A 16597-nucleotide genomic window follows, 5' to 3' on the forward strand; every position below is an offset into this window, starting at 1 on the left:
TTTGACAGGTGCGACTTATACTTCGGAGCAACTTATACTTTGAAAAATACGATAATACCACAATGAAATAGAAATACAGTGGCACCTTGGCTTAAGCATGCCATACCTTTCTAGTCAGGAATTAATAATGTATTTCTGATTCTTACGAAGACCGATAGATTTTGAGGTAAGAGCTGTCTGTCGGCTATTTTTCTGCTTTAAATTTCAAGCAATAATGTGGGTTACAAGCCAGCTTTCGATACCTCCCACTGCAAGCTGGCATAGCAATTGCGAATGTATGGAGGTTTATTTGCGTCTTTATTACAAAAGCTTTTTGGACACAACATTTATGTAAATATTTTTTTTTCATTTGAATTTTGTTAAATAATTTTATTTTCATCAAATTATGTTCACAATTTTTGGGAAAAAAATCTGTGTGTAAAAATTCAGTGTAAAAAAGAAAATCAGCGTATACAAATCAGGGTATGCAAAATTAGTGTATAAAAATTTAGTGTAAAAAAATTCATTGCTGAAAAATTCAGTGTTGAAAAATGTATTGCTTCAAAAAGCAAGACTTAGATCCGGTAAATTTAGACTGAAGCAATCGATCGTGTTTCAGAACCAGCCGATGAGGTGTCAAGTTTGAAGTCAAGTGACACGGGTCTTGTAAAACAATATATAAGAGGCAGTTAACTGCATGGCGTAACACAACATAATTAACATTTCAAAGTGGCCCGCTGGATATTTTCTAACTATAGAAAAGATTCCAATGATTAGAATCTTAACGTTTGATTGGCAAACGGTTACGTGTCATGCAGCTAAACTGACTGTGATACCCAAAGTAACCAGCAGATGCTGCTAGACAATGGTGTACAGGTAAACCAGGGTGTCAAACGTACAGCCCCAGGGCCCAATCAGGCCCGCGAACAGGTTTTATCCGGCCCGTGGGATGAGTTTGCTAAGTATAAAAATTAACCAGAAATTTTTGAATGACAGAAACAGCTGTTCTAAATGCGTCCACTGTAATGAATAATTATTTGTATATTTCTAGATGATGCTACATATGAACAAAATAAACCACATGATTTTAGTACATCAGTCGAGGAAAATTATCAAACTACATAAATAACATATTGTAATTAATCTTGATGGATTGGAAATAACACCAATGAGTTGACTGAGGAACATCATCAAATTATTATTTAGAAAATATAAATAACGACAAATACAGATAAAATACTATCAAGCGCAACGTGTAAGTGTAAAAAAAACAAAACAACAATATTATGATTTGTTCATTTTCAGAATGTGCTTGTTCTATTTTCAAACAAAGATCTGAAAGTGTCTTTATTTTTAAGTTATTGTGTCGTGATTTTACCATTTTGGCCCAGTTGGGAGTAGACTTTACTCCATGTCGCCCCTGATCTAAAATGAGTTTAACACCCCTGAGGTAAACGTAAAAAAGAAGACATGTTTGGATGCATTCATGGATGATGGAATAAATGTTTGAGCGTAAGACAAAGTTTGGTCAGTAATAGATGGACAACACACAAAGGTGATCATAGGAACAATGATTATTATATTGAATAAATGGATGTTTTTTATCCTTTTGCTTTTATTTTATACTTGATTATAAAATATTTTTGATCAAGGAGGTGGTCTACAGTAGAGGAGCAACGTTCATATATTTTAAATATTCTGTGTTTTATTGTTCATAGTTAATGTTGTAAATCACACATTCTGTATGTTCATGTACATTCAAATGTTTTTTCAGTAAAAAACTGAACAAACCAATGAAAAAAAACTGAATTAACTGTAGTTATTTTACTGGACTATGACAGTCAGAATGTACATGAAAATATAGGATGTGGGATTTACAATATAAATTATTTATAATGAAACACTGCATATTGAGAATATGCGCTGAGCCCCTGCAGAGTACCTTTTTGATCGACAACTTTTATATTCAAGCTAGAGCAAAAAAGATGCAACAAACATGACAAATCAAAAAGAAAAAGGTAAAAACATCCAAATATTTGTTATAATATCACTGTTCTGCGGAACTTTGCTGTACAATTCTGCTTTCGTCTGACACTCGCTTTGGCTTTTTTGCTCTGTAAACATGCCCCGCCCACTCTGCCCCACCCATATGTGTTATTTATGTTGTATTATGCCCAGGTAGCACAGTTAACTGCTTTTTGTACGCTGTTTTGCAAGACCCGTGTCATGTGACTTCAAACTTGACTCCTCATTGGCTTGTCCTGAGACAGGATCGATTGCTTTGGTCTTAATCAACCGGAAGTTAGTCTTTCATTTTGAAACAGCGAGTTTTTCGACACTGAATTTTTAGACAGTGAATGGTTTTCCACATATTTTTTAGACACTTATTTTCTTCACTGAGTTTTTATACACTGAATTTTTTTACACAGAATTTTTATACATTTATTTTTTATAATTTAAAAAAAAAAAATGGTCCCCAAAATTCAAACGTAAAATTCAATAAATTCGGTGTAAAAAAAAGAAGCTAAGACACAAATTGACCTCCTTAGCTAAGACACAAATTGACCTCCTTACGAATGCCAACATACAGTGTTCTCACTTACTAGCATAACTTTGTTTTACAACCATGAGTCTGAAAAGAAAGTGAGTGTGAAGGATTGTGCTGAGAAGAAGAAGCGGATGATATTTATTGAATTGAATAAGGAAATCTTCAAAAAATATGACAGAAGTCTGCTGCATGTAGGTTTACTTGCACCATACTGAAGCAGAAATATGGTAAATGGTAAATAGGTTATACTTTTATAGCGCTTTTCTTTCTTCAAGATACTCAAAGCGCTTTGACACTATTTCCACATTCACCCATTCATACACACATTCTCACATTGATGGTGGGAGCTGCCATGCAAGGCCCTTACCACGACCTACCAGGAGCAAGGGTGAAGTGTCTTGCTCAAGGACATAATGGACGGGACTCGGATGGCGAAAACATGGGATCTAACCAGGAACCCTCAGGTTGCTGGCATGGCCGCTCTACCAACCGAGTCACGCTGTCCCCAGAATCAATAAAGGCTATTATAATGCCAGGCAAGTGTTGTTGGTGTGACTCCAGGATACAAAGACAGCAAGCAATGTGCAGTTGAGATGGTCCCTCTCTTTGGAACAGCAGGCAAACATAAGTCAGGTAGACAATTTAGACTTTCACAAAGAATCAGCAGAAACAATAAACCGGCAAGGTTTGAAGGACTCTGGTGGGCATTAAAAGGCGTCTTAATTTGTCTTCCCGGCAGGCGAGTCTAATCACCAGGTGTGTAAACAATCAGCGCTCCAACAGGAAGTCAGAACAAAAGAAGGAGTGTTGACACAAACACACAAAAATGAATTCCAAACACAAGAAAAATGAAACAAAACTAAAACCGTCATGACGTATCATGACATCCAAGGCCATAAAAAAATAATAATGGAAGTGTGTTTGGCTGAGAAGCAGCTTACATGAGATACCGTAGAAGTAAATGGTAAATGGGTTATACTTGTATAGTGCTTTTCTACCTTCAAGGAACTCAAAGCGCTTTGACACTATTTCCATATTCACCCATTCACAAACACATTCACACTCTGATGGCGGGAGCTGCCATGCAAGGCGCTAACCACGACCCATCAGGAGCAAGGGTGAAGTGTCTTCCTCAAGGACACAACGGATGTGACGAGGTTGGTAGAAGGTGGGGATAGAAGCAGGAACCCTCAGGTTGCTGGCACGGCTACTCTCCCAACTGCGCCACGCCGACCCCAAGTCCACTCTCCAAAGTAAATGATATGTGTTTGTTTTACATTTTTGATATAATATTAATTATATAGAAGCATGTTTTTTAAATAAAAAAAGCATGATAACATTTTTAATTGTTTTTTTTTGCTGTGTGTGGTGAGCGCCAAGCAGTGACGTGCTGTCAGGGGAGGCAAGTGAGGCAGTGCCTCACCTGCCACCAGGTGGCTTAACCATGAGATATTCCAAAACAAAGTAATAAAATAAAATAAGTGTCAATATTTCTCTTTTGGTTTATATTGTTTTAATTGATTTTGGTGTGGGTCGTGTATATTTTGATAATTTTCATGGTCAAAATCACGGAAATTCCATGTTTCCTGATCAAAACAATGCAGCAAGATGAGAAGTGAGGCAGTCACAGGCGGTGCCTCCACGGCAGCACACAGTGTGTATTGGGCATATGTGTGCGAGGGGGCGCATGATTGTTGCCACATGGAAAATGCAGGTCTTGAGGCAGCAAGTACCTCTGCTTCAAGGTAGGGGGCGATACATTGTCAACTTGCAGTTCAATGCCTCAGCAGTACTCTGACTCGCCACACTGGGAGAAGTGGGGGCGCTCAAGCTAGCAGACACAGGTCTCTCCAGTGGAAGCCAGCATTTTTTTTTTAACTGTATTTATAACAAACATGGCATTTAATTATTAGGGTAAGCCAGCGTTCGTGGGTGTTTTTTGTCAGATGCAAAAATATTGTTTAATTTCTTGGAATGAAATTGAATTAAATGAATGTTTTTGCTAATTTGGAGGATTATATACTGTATCCAAGCTTAAATACTTCACTAAACTGGACTTTAAGACAAAATGAATGCGATCATACAAAGTACATTTTCATGGAGGATAGATATTGCTGCTTCAGATACAAATACAGAAAGGTAAATTACACTCATAATACTTGATTTATTTTGTTAAAAGCAAATGGGACCAAAAAGTATTTAATAACAACTTTATCAAATACTTTTTGGACCCATTTATCATATCATAATATAATTTTGATAACGTTTTAATGAAAGCGAATGACTATCTTTTTTTCCCTGTAACCCTAATATGCAACCTAAGTCAACAATGACTAGAGCTGCACATATGAATTTAAGTTAAAAAAAAGAAAAAGAAAAAAAAGTATGTATGCCTGACCTGGTGTTTAGTTCACCGCACATCACTGCCGCCAAGCACACAAAACTAGATATGAGATGAGAGTATTTTAAAGTTACATGCTCTGTCACAGAATGTATTAAACTCGCATGTCAAGGCACCACTGTACAGGTGCTGTTTATATTATTAGAATATCATGAAAAAGTTGATTTATTTCAGTAATTATATTCAGAACGTGAAACTTACATATTATATCAATTCATTACACACATAGTGATATATTTGAAATGTTTATTTCTTTAAATTTTGATGATTAGTACTGACAATTACTGAAAGTCCCAAATTCAGTATCTCAGAAAATTAGAATATTAGTTACGACAAGTACCAAAAAATATTTTTTAGAAATGTGGGCCAACTGAAAAGTATGAACATGGCAAGTTTCAGCATGTACAACAATCAATACTTAGTTGCAGCTCCTTTTGCCTGAATTGCTGCAGCAATACGGCGTGGCATGGAGTCCACCAGTCTGTTGCACTCCTCAGGTGTTATGAGAGCCCAGGTTGCTTTAATAGTGGCCTTCTGCTCTTCAGCATTGTTGGGTCGGGCATCTCGCATCTTCCGCTTCACAATACCCCATAGGTTTTCTATGGGGTTAAGGTCAGGTGAGTTTGCAGGCCAATCAAGAACAGGGATACCATGGTCCTTAAACCAGGTACTGGTAGATTTGGCACTGTGTGCAGGTGCCAAGTCATGTTGGAAAATGAAATCTTCACCTCCATAAAATTGGTCCGCGGCAGGCAGCATAAAGTGTTCTAAAACTTCTTGGTAGACTGCTGCATTGACCCTAGACCTCAGGAAACACAGTGGACCAACACCAGCAGATGACATGGCACCTCAGACCATTACTGATTGTGGAAATTTGACACTGGACTTTAGGCAACGTGGATTCTGTGCCTCTCCTGTCTTCCTCCAGACTCTGGGACCTTGATTTCCAAAGGAGATACACAATTTACTTTCATCTGAAAACATAACTTTGGACCACTCAGCAGCAGTCCAGTCCTTTTTGTCTTGAGCCCAGGCGAGACGCTTTTGACGTTGTCTCTTATTCAAGAGTGGCTTTACACATGGAATGCGACAGCTGAAGCCCATATCTTGCATACGTCTGTGCGTGGTGGTTCTTGGAGCACTGACTCCAGCTGCAGTCCACTCTTTGTGGATCTCCCCCACATTTTTGAATCGGTTTTGTTTGACAATCCTCTCCAGGGCGCGGTTATCCCTCTTGCGTGTACACTTTTTTCTACCACATCTTTGTCTTGCCTTCGCCTCTCTATTAATGTGCTTGGACACAGAGCTCTAGGAACATCCAACCTCTTTGGCAATGATCTTTTGTGTCTTGCCCTCCTTCTTTAAAGTATCAATGGTCATCTGATTGTGTGTCATAAAGAATCAAAACGAGAGACCATTTAAAGGCTTTTCCAGGTGTTTTGAGTTAGTTAGCTAATTAGAGTGTGGCACCAGGTGTCTTCAATATCTGACCATTTCACCATATTGTAATTGTCTGAGATGTTGAATTTAGGGTTTTCATTGGTTGTCAGCTATAATCATCTCCTTTTTGGCAAAAAACACTTGAAATGTATCAGTCTGTTTGGAATGAATGTATACTTTCTACAAGTTAGACTTTCTAAATGGAATTAATGAAATAAATCAACTTTTTCATGATATTCTAACAATATGATCAGCACCTGTATTTTACAAAATTAAGTCTGAATACCAATTTGATAATAAATATGCCCGTTACGTCAATAACTATTTTTGTGAGAAAATCAAAAAACGCACAAGTGATCTTTAATATTATAACATCAGTGAAATAAAAATGTAATATTTATATTTGCTGCTCAACAATTGTTTCATCACACTGATTCATTGAGCATCTTTAATTTAAAATTAGCATCATGACTCTTGCGCCGTTGTTTGCAAACTGCCTCACAAACATTGAGACACTTTTTTTGGGGCATTTTTTCTGAAATCGTGGCTGAATCTCTACAGGACACAGGTATGACAGGAAGAAACCTTTTTGTGATTATCCCCCCCCCTCAAAAAAAATTCTGTCTGATTGTTTTAATTCTTCTTTTCATCGTCGTCACAATATATTTTATATTTGCCCTGGAACTCTCTCAACCAACAACTATATGTAAGAACCAGACATGCTATGAACATAAATTGGGCATACATTGCAAAACAAACAAGTGGAATGAGTGTAGCAGGTATATAACTTATATTGTATGCATTCCACCAAAAATCCCTCACGTTTTATTTGATTTCTCTATAATATCCATTGTCACTTTTATTTTGTCAGTTTTTTAGGAAATAGTTAGTTTTGGGAGAATTTATAATTTTATTTTGAAATCCTACCTTCTTCCGGAAGTGACGTTGAGTCCTCACTCGTTGCTGAGACATGCGTGAGGAAGTAAGTGTTTCTCTCTGCTCTAGTGTTTTTAAAGTGTTTGGCTGTGAAACGAGATTATAATGTGCTCTTTTGTTGCTGATATGGTTATGTACACTTGTTCTACTCATAGTTTGAGTGTTTTAGCAAACTTTTTGCTGGTGTACTGCTCGGTGGCGTTTCTCGCTCACACACACACAGTGGCTGCGGCATTTCATTGAAGTTTTCCCTCCATTTTAGATTGGTTTGCTGCTGAGTCCTGTGTTAACGCTGCCGCACTGTTTCCTGTATATTTCATACAGGTATGTTTCTGTTGCTCCCAAAACTTTATTCTATTTTTCTGTACTGTTATATTTATTATTTATTTTCCTATTGTATAAATCATTTCACGGTGGTGTATTCATTTTCAGTGTATTTGTAAATGTGATGTATAGGTTTTGTGATAAATGTGAATGTTTCATATAACATTTTTGTTCATTTAAACTCACTCGTTGCTGAGACATGCGTGAGGAAATTGGTTTGCTGCTGAGTCCTGTGTTAACGCTGCCGCACTGTTTCCTGTATATTTCATACAGGTAAAAATAAATACGCCACCTGTTTCGGCTAAAGGCAACCACAGAGTCCTTATCTTCGAAGCAACTACACAACGCAGAATCGAACCGGTTACATGAGTAACAGTTCGATTTTTAGAGCTGTGGCTATCGATTCTTTTAGTAATCAAGCAATCTATCGATTGTTCGATTAATCGAATAATCCGATAAAACACACTTCACAAACCTTAATGCGTGTCTTAGGGAAAACTTTAGAAAATAAAAAACATTTTTTCTTAGCTTGCCATAGCCTTCTTTTCTAATAAATGGACATCATCGAAACTCATATTGCATATTAAACAAACTGCTTGCCACCACACAGAGCACGACACACCACTATCATGTGTACTCTACAGGAGCAGCCGAGTGAAAACAATGTCCGCTACTCCAAAGCTCCGGACACTCCATGCGGTCCTGATTTGATACCTTTTTATTTGTTACACTCATTAAATGATGAATCAAAGCAACATAATATAAATCCAAGCTTTTTTCTAATCGATTTAATCAATTATTTGTGGCAGCCCTTGTTTTATAATTCACTTAATTTGAAGAGAGTTTTTAAAAGGGACATTACAGTGAACAGAATCGATGGCTGCTCACAAAAACACTGACTAAATTGCAACTCAATGATGAGCTTCATTTACCGCGTCGGTCACTGCAGTCAACACACACTTAATGAAATGCTTGCTCGACAAAATGTGCAAACGAATCATCAAACTATTCTAGTATTCCTCTTAGAAAATAAACACACAGAAAGAGCAAACGAGGTTACAGGTCTTATGTTTGTGGTCATTTCAACCAAATTTGACACACAATGAGAAGACTATTCACCAAACCTCCAGTGTTATATTTAAACGTATGTCTGGCATCTGTGACGGAGAGATTTAATACTTTAATTTGTTGACACCTGCACTCACGTTCATGTGAGAGGGGGTGCGGGGGAGTGGCCAAGGTCAGGTTTAACAGGGTCAAGTTCAGTCCGGCTCCCCTGCTGCACTGCATTATGCAGTCAGGTGTGGGAATTAGCATTACAACCCGATTTGGCCGGCCTCTTTTCCGCAGATTCATCACAATAAGGCATGCATACACACATATGTTAGGATCATATGCATTCTTGCAAATTGTTTCATCGAAAATACATCAGAGGGACGGACTTTGTTCTACTCTCACATTCAACAGTGTAAAGTGAGCAGTGTACGGAGCAGAGCTGTGTAATAGAAACACATCTAGTCATCATCTAGCAAGGCAAGGATATGAAGGGAGGGGGGGGGAAAGCCTAAATCTAAATTAAGACGTTGGATGCTGGCTTTCCAATAGGACCTTGACACAGCAGTTGACCTACTCATGACAGAAACCCAGTGCCGCGGATTTGGAATTCTATTAGTATTACCAGCTACGGGGCTGTGGAGGAAAAAATGTCATGCAGTCATCAGGAAGAGACCAATCCATAGCTTCTATCCATCAGCCAATTACTGGTGCTAAAGTGGAATTAGATAGGTATTGACAATAAGAGGAGGTGGAGGGAGATTAAAGAGAGAGATGGAAAGACGGGAGGAAGGAAAGGTGGTGGGAGGAGATGAAAAGTAAAGGGGTTAGTCCTCCAAGAAATGTGACAGAACTAGACTTTTTTTGTAACATTTGTTTAAGTTTAAGCCATCTAGTGGTTTAGTCCCGATCACAATTATAACACCAACTGTATTTTTCAGAATTTTCTTTGGATTTTTTTTTTTTTAATATTTGCATCAAATATATTCAATGTTTCCATATGCAGCTCTCGAGGGACACACATTGAACATTTCGGCATTGAGTGTAGATTTTGTCTGTATTTGGTGTAACAATTCAGTCCAATGCCCATATATCATGCATTGAAGTCATTTTGTGGACAAAAAATGTTTTTTCATGCCGACTGTAACCAAATTTAAATATGTTTTAAAATACTTAGTTTTCACTGTGATTAACGCTTTTAACAAATGAATTTAAAAATGTATACAAATGTAAAGAGAATCTTAACCCATACTATGTAATGAATTTATGCCTGGTAGATCTTTACAAGTTATTGGAAAAATGGCGGTGGTAGTATAGTGACACAGCTGGCTCTCAGATCAATACATCGAGAATGGGCAATACATTTTAATTTAAAGCTGTTCAAACTTTAGCAGCAAATCCATGCGGCTCAAAGCTTCCTGCCTAGACCATCCTGACAAAAGAAACTTACACACATACTCCCTGTGCACACACAGATGCACACACACAATTGGCTGGGTTGATAAAGATAGCACCTCAGTCAACTTTATTGTTGAACAAATAGTATACACAACTTAAGGATGGGACTTGCCAACTAAAACTTATACGACAATGTCTAAATAAGTGTAAAATGTGATGGTAAACATTGGTCTTAGTACAAATTTGCTTAAGTCAACTGTCATAAAGCAAAGTTCATTTATCAGCAATAAACTGTTTCCTAGTTTGACTGCATGTGTACATAAAGGCTAAAGTTCAACCGTGTTCATTAATGGCGAGTTATTTTTAGATTAAATTAGAAACTAACAGCTTCTGTAACTAAATGCCCAGTTTTACCAAGGGATGAACAAGGCACTCCCGATATCTGTTTTCAGCCGTCTCAATTAGCATAATTAATTAACATGAATTGATTGAAGCAAACTCCTTTTTAAAGCCCCAGAATAATTTAGCACACTATTCTTCTTTAGTACTTGCACGTCGTTCATTCACCACCCAACAAATGATACAATGGTGGGCAAAAAATATTGTGTTGTATTCCTATTAAGCTGTGTTACTTAAATTCTAACTTACTTTTTCATGACCAGGTAATATTCTAACAAATTATGGTTACTTAAAGAAATTTTCCGTAGACTATCTCGGAGGCAGGCTGGAAATGTTCTGCTGAAAACAGCGATTGAGGTCATATAATTGTTGGAGTTTGTTCATCAGTTAGTTCAGGGGTCGGGAACCTTTTTGGCTGAGAGAGCCAAGAAATCAAATATTTTAAAATGTATTTACGTATTTACACTGAACGCAACTAAAAGCGTGCATTTTTAAGTAAGACTAACCTTTCTAGAGTATAATAAGTCTCTTATTCTTTGTAATAATATTGTTATTCTGAAGCTAACTGTGGAGGGGGTGTGACCTGCGGGCCTGCAGCGAAGCGGGGTGTGCCAGGACCAGCCTCGAAATCAGCGACAGGTGCCCAGAGGGCCCACCTGGGCCTTGTTATCTAATCACCTGTCACTCTGTTATAAGCAGTAGCAAGGAGAGACGGGCCTGGGGCGAGTGCGAGCGAGAACAAAAGAGATAAATACAATTGCTGGAAAGCAACTGAGAGACTTATTGAAAATAAAACAATATTGTAACCCTGAAACAGGCTCTCATGTCGGTGCTTGGTAGTCTGAAGAACCCCCAGGAGGGCAAGTCCCACACTAACCAATAATAAATAAATAACTTATTACCATTAATGCAACCTCTTTAACTTAAAAATGCATGAGAATGTTTTATATTTTGAACGTTATTTTTAACACTGTGATTACAAGTGGAATTCATTACTTATCGTGTTAAGCAAAGTCAGCTGAGATTTATCTGAGAGCCAGATGCGGTCATCAGAAGAGCCACATCTGGCTCGCGAGCCATAGGTTCCCTACCCCTGAGTTAGTTAGTTAGTTAGTTAGGAACATATCTTAAAAGATTTCAGGCACATTTTGATTAAACTTGCAGAAAATGTCACAAATCAGATAGGGAACAAGTGATTAAGAAATTTGGATCACAGTCTGGATTCAGGATTGTTCAAAATGTTTCAGTTCTACTTCTTCCTTAACACTTTGAACGCATCTCCATCCGTATAATAAAATGATACCTCAACAAACTAGTTCAAAGTGTTCCACAACCCAACTCGTAACTCCAAACACTCTTATCTCAAATCATCAAAATTAATTGAAATCAATTAATTCATGTATGACCCTCCCAAAACACCACAATTTGAAAAACATGCATTATAAACATAAAACATAATTTATAGATTAGAAACATTGTTTTAAAGATATTACAATAAGTGCTATAAACAAGTATCGTTTTATGAAGTATTGCAATAATATTGTTGAGCATTTACCTTGACTTGCAGGTTCAGGCAACCGTTTTTTCTATTTTTTGTTCCTCTGACTCGGCATCCGCTTTTTTTTAACTTTGCTTACTTTCTCAGTGTTGGTGGCTTGAGAGCAGGACTGTGTCGATTTTGAGCTCCCGGTGTGGAAAAATTCTACTTCAACCGGCGGTGAAAATTCTTATAACAAAATGTTTGCCCGCAACTTAAAGCATAACAAAATGCCAAAACACAGCTTGTATCTCAAAATACGAGTTGGCGGTTAAGGTACTCGCAAGTTGAGGTACAAGTGTAGTTTTTAATTCAGTCATCAGAGGTTGCTGTTTTGAAATGTCTTCTCTATTGGACAATCACTCCTCAAAGAGAACAGTGGCTCTCTCGCTCCTCATTAGTCCATTAATTTTATTTGGACACTCACATTTTCAATCAGAAATGTTTGTGCGTCCTTGAGACTCTAAGTCTGTCTCTTTTAGGCCCATGTCAATTACTAAAGTAAAGTGAATTGCTTAGCTCCCTGTTCAAAATTAATTTGTTTTAATACGTGGTTAAACTGTTAAATGTGTGTCTTTTGACATAGTAGTATCACTATTCAGTATCTACCATTTTGTATGTGCAAATCCCCTTAAAAAATACAAATGTATTAAATGTATTGACTTAAAATATGCTTAAATACATTAAATGTATAGAATGGATTAAAATAATTTAGTGATGAAGTAACTAAATTACCATAATCTGCAGTTACCATTAGCTCCTTTGCAGTTTATGGTGTGCTCAAGGAACAAAGGAATCGTCAGTATTTGGGGAGAATTACCACAAATGATAGTCTTTTTTTTTTGCTATTGGAGTATTTAACGTTTATAAATTTTGTCATTCTCAATTATTATTTGCACTATTTTATTTTTCATATTCATTCACGTCACATTAAGTCGCCTGCTCTCAAACACTTGGCGGGCAAACAAGCACTCTTGTAGCGGAATCATTCAAACTTATTCTTTGTAATGTTGCAATTTTCCATGCCAACAAAGCAAGTATGTCTGCTAAAAAAACACTCGAACGTACAGCAAAAGCTGAAATATACTACCATCTCACGCCACCTGAAATATGTTTATAGCTCTTCTGCGAGGGCTGGCACGTGACTTACAATTCTGTCCTCCGAAACACAAAGGGGCAGTGTCTCCAGAAGCAGCAATCGCAGCAGTTGTTGACTAAATACTTGCCTTCTTGTGACGAGTGATGACAATCGCAACATCGATATCTTTTTTGACATTGTAACTAATCATTCAGAAACATCTGTTTACTTATAATGGGCAATTTAATCATTAATCAGAGTAAAGACATTCGTGATGATGGACTGTGCAACCCCTGAACAAACCGTGGCAGCACATAGGTGAATTTGCAACGCTATTCGGCTGTTCGGGACATGGGACAGGAGAGAGCTATGTAACTGGAAAAAAAAAAAGTTACATAACTATTGTAACGACCTGTTGGTGTTAATGTTGATGTCGATGTGTTCTGTGTTATTGATGCTCAGAGTTGCGGATGGATGAATGGCTGTGTGTGACAGAAAAAGACGGAGACAAGACGTGTGTACATGAGAAAGACAGTGTTGGATTGAACCTGTTGTTAGCACAAGATTGGGAATAAAAGTTAAAAACAGTGTCGTACTTTGTGTGACTTCTTCTGGACGCAATAGACAATATCAGCTTGAATGCAAATATTCAATCAAAGTTGCTTTATCTCATACAACAATTTGTGCATTTCAAGCTCGTCTGCTCTCCTGAGCTCAGGGACCCTCCTCGGCAAAAGCTGAACAATCACAGGTCTGTGGCTCGCTGCCCCGCTAACGCACAGCTTGCATTTTTGGGAGGTGTATGTCAGCGTCTGCTTAAAAGTACGCAGGGAAAGGAGCGAGAGTATATTTCAGCCTTAAGGGTCCACTTTTAGAAATGCGCTAGCTCAATGCTAGTTTACATTGCATATATCATAGACATGCTGCTGATTAGCATTAGATATTTTACATGGAGATTTCAACACCTCAAAATTGGGTAGCGAAGACTATAACTCAGATGCACATTACAATCAAACAACACGAGTGTAATAAGTATAATACTTACAGAGTAAAGACTTTGTAGGGTGTAACAAAAGACTAGATTAAGCTTTGTGGCAAAGACTACTCCCTGACTAGGCAACACACCGCAGCATATTGCTGGGTTGCATATGACATCACGTCCGTTTTTTCTTCTTCACGGCTTAATTCACATGATGGTCAATAAGCTTGACAGTAGCATTAAAACAAGTGACAGTGGGTGTAGTTTGAGCAGAAAATGCTATACTTATGGTCTGTTCCTGGGTCTTCTAATTGTTCAAATAAAGAAGTAGGAAAGAGTTTTAATACAGTCCCTAAAGAAGTTGTTCACAGAAGGTAATAAAATAAAATAAAAATCAAAGTGCGTCAAAGGCAATGGCTTTTATCACTTTCATTATCTTGTGGAATACAATCAGACAATGCTAGTGTCTGCAGAGTTTACTTTGTAAAATGTATGTTTGACTATTCAATTTGTTTGAGAAACGTTCTGTGATGCAGTCAAGTTTATTCTCTCCCATATTAGTAGTGTTTGTGAGCAGAAATAAACAAACAAATGGCAATAGATCACATTAGTTTGTGCTCTTTTGTGGTTGCTATGCCTAAATATAATTACGAATACCTGCTTAAGCAAATAAACTAGCGTCATGTTAAATTCTAGTAATAAATATTGTAATTGTTGGTCCAATCCACCGTATTTTTTTTGCCGATTTTCATCACAGTAACTAAAAGCTTTGTTGTCGTGTAGGACAGCCAAGTGTTTCATTTAACACGGACGACCACATTATAACGTCTTTGGTGCTATTTGTTACCATCAATAAAATATCCTTAATAGTATTAATAAACTATAAATATATGAATAAATCTCTCATATGCTCAACAGCATATACTGGATCTTATATCGCTAGCAAACATTGCTGAAGAAAAGGGACATCAAAAGCTAAATGATGAGACAAAATATGGACTTCACACCATAAAAATAACTGCAAGCATGAAATATCGATGAGACTAATATGTGTTGCAGGAAATCAACTGCAAACAAACATATCCTTTTTCTCATTAGTGTCATGATCCCAGCAGCACCGCATTAATCCAATTTTATTTCAAAGTTTAAATTGAAAAAAAAAATCTTATTGGATTCGGTTTTCATTTGTTGTTTATTTATAGAATCATATTATATTTTCTACCTTGGCAAACAATATCAAAATGTTGTTATATATCTTAACATTAAAAGGCAAGAACTGATATGGTCAAAAACAGATTGATGGAATTAGGAAGCCGGAAATGGTCCTCTGCTTTGTTGTACTATTCTACTACAACATGGTTCAATAAGCCCATATATGGAAAATACATATTTACCAAATAAGTAAACAAACAGTACACAAACACATTCCCGGCGACTTTCATACAAAGACATACAGTTTGGTATGGCGCTGGGACACATGGTGGACAAACATTCTCCTCACACTCCCGCTCAAACACACCTAATTTTGTTATATAGTTGTCAAGTTCGCAGTGGTGTGGGTTAATCAGAGAGGCAAGGGGAAGGCTGCTATCTTCTCAACACACTGCCACATTTATCGATTCCATTTACACACAAATACACTTACACTCAGATGTGCGTACACACACACCCACACACACAAATTGACACCCATTTTCTCCACAAGAACAGACACCCATAACACCCCTTTAACAATTCTATTGGCCCCAAATAGATTTTCCCATTTTACGCTGTAGAGGCAGGGGAAACACTGGAGCAGAACTGAAAGTGATATAAATGCATCAAAAAACAGATGAACAAACATTGGGGGAAGATTTATTGCGGGGAATTTTAATAAAAGTTGGAGGCGGATGAATTGATTTTGGTTTAAGGGCGGGTGTTCTAAGGAACAATTTATTGGGATGGCCCAGGTAAGATGCATTATTTTCCAATTGTTATCCGGCTCTGCTGTTTAAGGGGCTGATTTGTGTTGTGTGTTGCATTTTATGGGAAAGAAGCAAAGGGGAACTTTCAATGATTTAGGTGGGATGTATTAATCAAAAGCAGCTTGTGTGAACCATAGATCGCCAAGCCAAGGAGGCACAGGTGACAGCTCATTCAGGGGAAGAATGTTTTGGTGCTGCACATCACCGCTTCTCAATTCCACTTCCTTCTTTGCACTCTTTCTCATCCTATCATCCATTCCTGCTTCATCATCTTTGTGCCCCCCACACTCGCACCACCCTTCTCCATCCCTTCCTAGCGTACATCCATGCCTCTTGGCCACAGCTCAGCGCACACTTGCTTTTAATTTTATGAGGCTGAGAGTAGCATTTAACCATCCATGCGGCAAATAAACGGGGATTAGGAGTATTTAGTGGTTTCCTCCTTACTCAAAGCCTCGTAGCTCCTTGGTGTTCAGTGACCTTTGCTGACATGTGAAGAGGCAAGCTCATCATCATCATCATCATCATCATCATCCGACATACACTTTCACTTTGCTTACA

The sequence above is a fragment of the Nerophis ophidion genome, linkage group LG02 (assembly GCF_033978795.1).
Source record: "Nerophis ophidion isolate RoL-2023_Sa linkage group LG02, RoL_Noph_v1.0, whole genome shotgun sequence".
Classification (NCBI taxonomy): Eukaryota; Metazoa; Chordata; class Actinopteri; order Syngnathiformes; family Syngnathidae; genus Nerophis; species Nerophis ophidion.